This window comes from Lissotriton vulgaris, chromosome 8 (genome assembly GCF_964263255.1).
Source record: "Lissotriton vulgaris chromosome 8, aLisVul1.2, whole genome shotgun sequence".
Classification (NCBI taxonomy): Eukaryota; Metazoa; Chordata; class Amphibia; order Caudata; family Salamandridae; genus Lissotriton; species Lissotriton vulgaris.
This window is the reverse complement of record NC_141696.1, coordinates 519775957-519782272: the sequence shown is the minus strand read 5'-3', so window position 1 is coordinate 519782272 and position 6316 is coordinate 519775957.

Sequence of the window (6316 nt, the reverse complement as noted above, 5' to 3'; positions counted from 1 at the left end):
AAGAGGGGAATTGGGCATTGGAGGACTGCAATGAACCAATCTAGGGGGAAGAATATTATGGAGTGGTATGCCAATCTGTCCCAACTGACGAGTATTGCAGGGTTACAAAATAAAACTGTTGAGTGGAAAGTAAGTTAAACATCAGTTAGGAGGAACGTGGCACCTGTGTATAGGTGAAGTCATATGCTGTATAAAGTCAATGTTTGCACCTAAATGGCAAACAAATGTTTATTTTATCTGTATTTCATAATGATAGTTCTGGAGAGTTTAGCTGCTTTATAATTGGTTTAGATGTATGAATATATTAATGATACTGTAGCAATTGATGCATTTTTGTTATTGTAGTAAAGAAGGGGAGCGGGGTGTTATGTTGTATGTTGTAATGTTCCTGTGAACAAGATGATGTTCAATGGCAATGAGATGCTTCAACTACTAGAATCCGGTCTGTGGGTTCTAAGGAACTGGAGGCAGACAGTTGTTGAGGATCAGAGTCTGGCCAGGGGTTATTGCATGCTGCCTAATAAATTTCCTAATTTCTACAAATGGCTGTGTTTTTTCTCCCCAAAAGACAGGAAAAGTTCAAGACTGAACTTTGTGATTCATCTGACCAGAAAAAAAACAGCAAGTTGAAACTTCCTTTCCACTCTTAATAATCTGGGACTCTATCCATGAAGACATCAAGAATGCATGGATGGCTCTACATCAAACAGCTACGAAGAGTGACATTATACATCCTTAAGCCTTTGATCATCACCGGTTGGGCCTTTTTTTCACACTTAGTGGTAATGTTATCAGTCTTGAAGCAATGCAGGCATTGTACTGTGTTGCATTAACTAAATCTGCAAAGCATTGCAGCATTTCACTACACCATGAATAAGCCGTTTTTATGATATAGTATCACCATGGCGCAGGGTCCTGAGATGTGTCACAAATTCAGAGGCAAAGTTGCTGAGAAAGGAACAGAGTTCTGCAACGTGAGTACTGCCTATGTGAGGCAAAGTGAATTACTGTGTCGTAAAACACCTTTATGTGCTGTAAATCAGCATTGCATCACATAGGAGTGCATTGCATGATGGGAATACATCAAGAAACAAATAGAGTAATGCAATGTACATAACCTATACCCACCATTACATAGAAGCATGGCAGGAGCTTTAGGAATCTAGAAGGAAAACAACCCTTACCCTTGAGGACCTGCCCACATCCCAGGGGAAAAGGACACCACGCCAGTTTTAGAAAAATAACCGATATTTATCTGTGTAAAAGACCATCCAAAATACAGTAATCAAAACAATGGTTCACTGACAAAATATATACGTAAAAAATATAGAAGTAAAAAATATCAATAAAAAATTAGAATTCAAAAATATCGACTCCCTATACTTAAACAGGTAAGTACAAAAATATCGGAAAAAAATATTGATGCAAAAAATATAGTTGTACAAAACATTGAATTTTATATATATATATAAAACAAAATAATACATATTAAATATGTTAAATAATAAAATCAATATAAAAAGTAGATGAAATATAGTTTTTTTAAATATATTCACTTTAAAATAATTAATAATCTATCAGTTGTATTTTATATTAGAATTTTAAAATTATATGAAAATATACAAATATATATATCTATATATATATGTGCTATGTAATTTATAAATAAGGTAAAGCGTGACAACATAAGGTATTGTACCATTATTGTATAGGTCACTATGTATTTAACAAGCCCGTGATGTTACTCAGTCCAAATCATCAGCATGTTTATTTAAATGAGCCTTAGTCTGTGCCTAAAAATTTCAGATGGTTTACAACTTGTAATATAGTTACAGCCGAAATACAAGCGTTTCTAGTCCGTCTTCCAGGTTCATTAGAACAAGCAACATGTGAGTAATTTTGAATGGGGCACTGGCACTTTAAATATTGCACTGTTTCAACTTGCCACTGTCATGTGATCAAGGCTCAAGCTAGCCAAAACGCATTATGGCGACTGGTGAGGAGCAATAAATTTTCGTTTTGCACCATACCTGGGTCCGTGTCCGTCTCTTGAGGCAATCCTGCAATGCACGGAAGAGTGTGATATAATTGACCGAGTCCTTCCACACGGTCATACACGGACCCCCTCCCCGTAGAGGTCGAGGCTATCAGTGGAACATCACTTCCAGGGCGGCCCAGAAGCATTCAATGATCCGACGAGGATACAGAGCGCCTGACCCCCTGCAACCTCAAAGAAGCCGCGAAAGACCTGTGGGAGCCTGTGGACGTCGAGTCGGAGGACTCGGGGGAAACGGAAACCCAGCAGGTAGGAGTAAGCCAGGAAAGTTCAGGGTGAGGAGGTGTGCAGTACGTTGATCAGCGTTTGATAGCTATTTAACGCTGTGAGCGACGGTAACATAACATATATTCCCCTCATGTCGGCCCAAGTGGTAAGAGCGTGGGAGATGACGTCTATGGAGATATTCTCTGACACCCTCCCAACAATGAGTACAGCCACCAAACCAAGTAAAGAAAATCCACATTGCAACAACACAGTCAAAGATCTATTTTAAAAACTTTAAAAGAAAATGAGATCAGAACAAAACAAATAGTGGATATCAGGGTCATTGCAACAGTATATTGATGTTGAAAGGATACCCAGAGGTCTGCGCATTTTGACTGCACCAAGTTATGTTGAGCCTAACCCTAAGCTAAGGAAAGAGTGGGCTGCATGCAATCTAGAATCATCATGCATAACGCTCATCCTCATAAAATATGCAGATATCGATAGAGCCAAACTATTGAAGAAAATTGAGGAAATTGAGGAGGAGTTGGAAAAGCTCAATCATAAGGACGAACAGAACAAATTGCGAAGTGACATGACAGTCCAATTTAAGAAGGAAGAGGACAAAATTAAAGCTAGAAAGGCTTTTAAGTTCCAGAGAGAAAAAAATGACTATGATTTAGGGCAGATATTCACATTTGCAAAATGCTATGATCAGAAAATCTAAGATTTATGTTGGTAGCGGGCCTACAAAAATGCCCACAGCAGCTGCAACTAACACCTCACAATCTGAAACGCAGCTGTGATGGGACAAAAGCCCATACCTTCGTCAGGGGAGGTATTGAATTTTTTATGCTACGAAAGACGCCAAACACTACGACCAAGGCTGCCCAGGAATCCAGAAGTGCAAACTTCAAATGGCTGCAGAGGCGCAAGGCAAGCACAAGGAGAACAAAATCAACCCAGAGAAAGAGGAAGGGGGTATTAGAAAAACAAACCACAGAACTAGACGGCAACAGCAATCCAATTGTCAATCTTGCTAATATTAATTTGACAACACAGGAAGAGAACATTTTAAAATTGGGATTATAGTATGCTCCGCAAACTGATTTTGACTATGCAACAACACAATTAGATTTATATAAAGGAGTTCTGAAATTAAAACAAAAAAAACATTTCATAGTCAATAAAACTACTGAGAAAACATTAAATATAACATAGACATCTATTGGGGCAGCAATGTTATCACAGTCAGATGAACCCTGTTTACAGGCGATGCAAGATCTTTATGTTGAAAATACGGTGGAACCAAATTGGAATAACCTAATACCCACATATCAAGGACAAAATAAAAATGTGATAGGTAGACTACAACGTCCATTCAAACTAAAGTCCTCATTGAATCCTATTGCTGTTCGAGATTCTATTGATATTTTCCATGAGGCTGTGACCGCACAAATGAAAAATTTACATAAATCAGCACAACAAATTACAACAAAGAAACCTTCTTTCAATTGAATGATCTCTCTTGTTATGTTCGCTCTAATACTGGTAATCTCAAAGCAACATACAATGAATTTCATAAAAAACTCTTGGGATTGAAGTGTGCAGATTTGCTCAGTACAGACGAGTACAAATACATGAAGAACGATGAACCAACCACTCTGACTATGTACTTTATCCCTAAAGTCCACAAAAACCCTACAAATCCACCAGGAATACCTATTTTCAAAATCATGACTTATGCTGACGACACCCAGCTTCTATTCACTTGGAATGGCCCCGACCTGTGCACTGGGGCGGCACAGGGGTGCCTGACTGCCATGTTTACATGGCTCGCACAGGCCAAACTTAAGTGCAATGAGGGGAAATCTGAAATACTGCTCTACGGTCAATTTCCACCTCTCTTCACAGAAGCCTTGTGGCCCCCTGATTTCCCTCGCCTACTCTTTGAGGGTGGTCTAGCTAAAAACCAGGGAATCTGGTTTGGGGAGGATCTCTGGTTCTCGGAACACATCAAGAAACTAACAGGTGTCTATTTTGATACCCTTAAGTCAATGGGCAGATTCTTTCCTATGCTCCCCCAGCCGGCGAAGGAAATGGTGGCTCAGGCACTCATCCTGTTCCACTTGGATTACGCCAATGCGCTCTTTCAAGGCATTCCTGGTTATTTGGTGAACAAACTGCAATTGATCCAGAACGCGGTGGCCAGACTCTTATTTAACATCTCCAAGAGATCAAGCATTAGATCTCACTTGTGCGACCTTCACTGGCTGCCCATGGTCCAGCGGGTGCAGTTCAAGGTCCTCACATTAGCTCATAGAGCCCTGCATGATTCAGGACCCTCCTACATTAGGAAACCTTTTACACCCCTCACAAATCCTTACGATTGGCTTCTCACCGTCTGAAGGCCACCCCCCGCTTTCGCCGCTGTAGGTTGGGGGGTCAGGCACTTTCAGTTTAGGTAGCCATTCTTTGGAACAGCCTTCCTGTCTTGCTGCACCACATCCAGGACTTCCGCTGTTTTAAGAAACTTCTCAAAACTTATCTTTTCAAACAGGCTTTCTAAATCTTTTTCCATCTGCGCGTCTGTAGCCCATATCGCGCCAGGATACTCATGAGTAATAGTGCGCGTTACAAATCCCATATAACATAACATAACATAACATAACATAACATAACATTATCAGTGCTAGGGATGGACTAGTGGAACATGCAACAAAATATATTGGTTTTTATTGCAAGGCTTTGTTCATGACTTACCATCTTATCTTAAAGACACAAGTGATTTTTTACAAAAAATTTGTTTGGCAGGACGGTTTTCTTCTGATTGTGGTAGATGTGACCGCACTATATACGAGCAGTTAACACACACTGATGGTCTGGCAGCTGTTGAACACTTTTTAATGCAGAGATCAACACAACACGAGGAACATAGTATCATGTTATTTGAAATGTTTAGATTCTGTTTATTCAATAACATCTTTATGTTCAGGAGCCAACTATATCAACAAACCAATTCCAATTCAAAAAATTCTTTATTTTGGCCACATAGGCCATAAAAGATGCAATAAAATACAATACATATATTTAAAACACAGTATTTACATATAAAAGATTCTACTGGACCCGCATGGGGTAGGGAATACAAGGTAGTACCAGTTCAGGGGGACATTTTCTTCCTTATTATCCATGCTGCCATTAACAATTTTGAGACAGCAAAGACAATATGGCCCAGAGTGTTAGTTTTCATGACCCTGTAGGCCTGTAAGTACTTCCTGAAGCCCAGGTTCCGACACAACGGTGCTATCCAGCGTTTCCTGGGACTCTGGTAAGCGTGGCAAACACACATTATGTGTAGGTCATCTTCATCCTGGGCTTTACAGCATGGGCAAAGTTTGTCATCCCCTGTGGACCATTTGTAAGTGAATACTTTGGTGGGGAGTGTACCAAACCTCCATTGCAGGAACAATTTCCTCGCCAAGAGAGGAAAAATAAAATCCATAAAAGGTTCAAAAGCATAAGAATTTTTGGATTCCATAAAACGTCCCGTCAAGGTGCCACTATTATGAGCGTTATCCATGTCGGCGAGGTTTTTGTTTTTATACAGCTGGGCAAGAGTTTTACGCGTAATCCTTTGACAGCCCTGAGCTGGATCATCCCATAAGTCTGGCAAGTTCAAGCTAAACAGTTCCGACTTGATAAAAGCCAGCCAGGGAATTTTGCTGTTAGCATTCAGCCTCATTACATGAATAAGGTCCTGTCTATAATGATACAGTTACTCGGTGGTCCATATCCGATGCCAAAACTTCACGGGTTTCGACAGGAGATCTTCAGCAATAGAGGGAAGGCCCAAGTCTAGTCTTAAGGGGAGGAGTGGCGTACCTTGCGGGAGAGCAAGTAAGCGTCTCAGAAAACTATTTTCCACACCTGCCAGAACCTTCCCTGCTTTGTGTCCCCACAACTCACTACCATACATGGCTGCTGCCTTCGCTTGGGACCTGTATGTTTCCAGGGCGGGGCTTACAGGCTTAAAGGTGGACTTATTAGCCA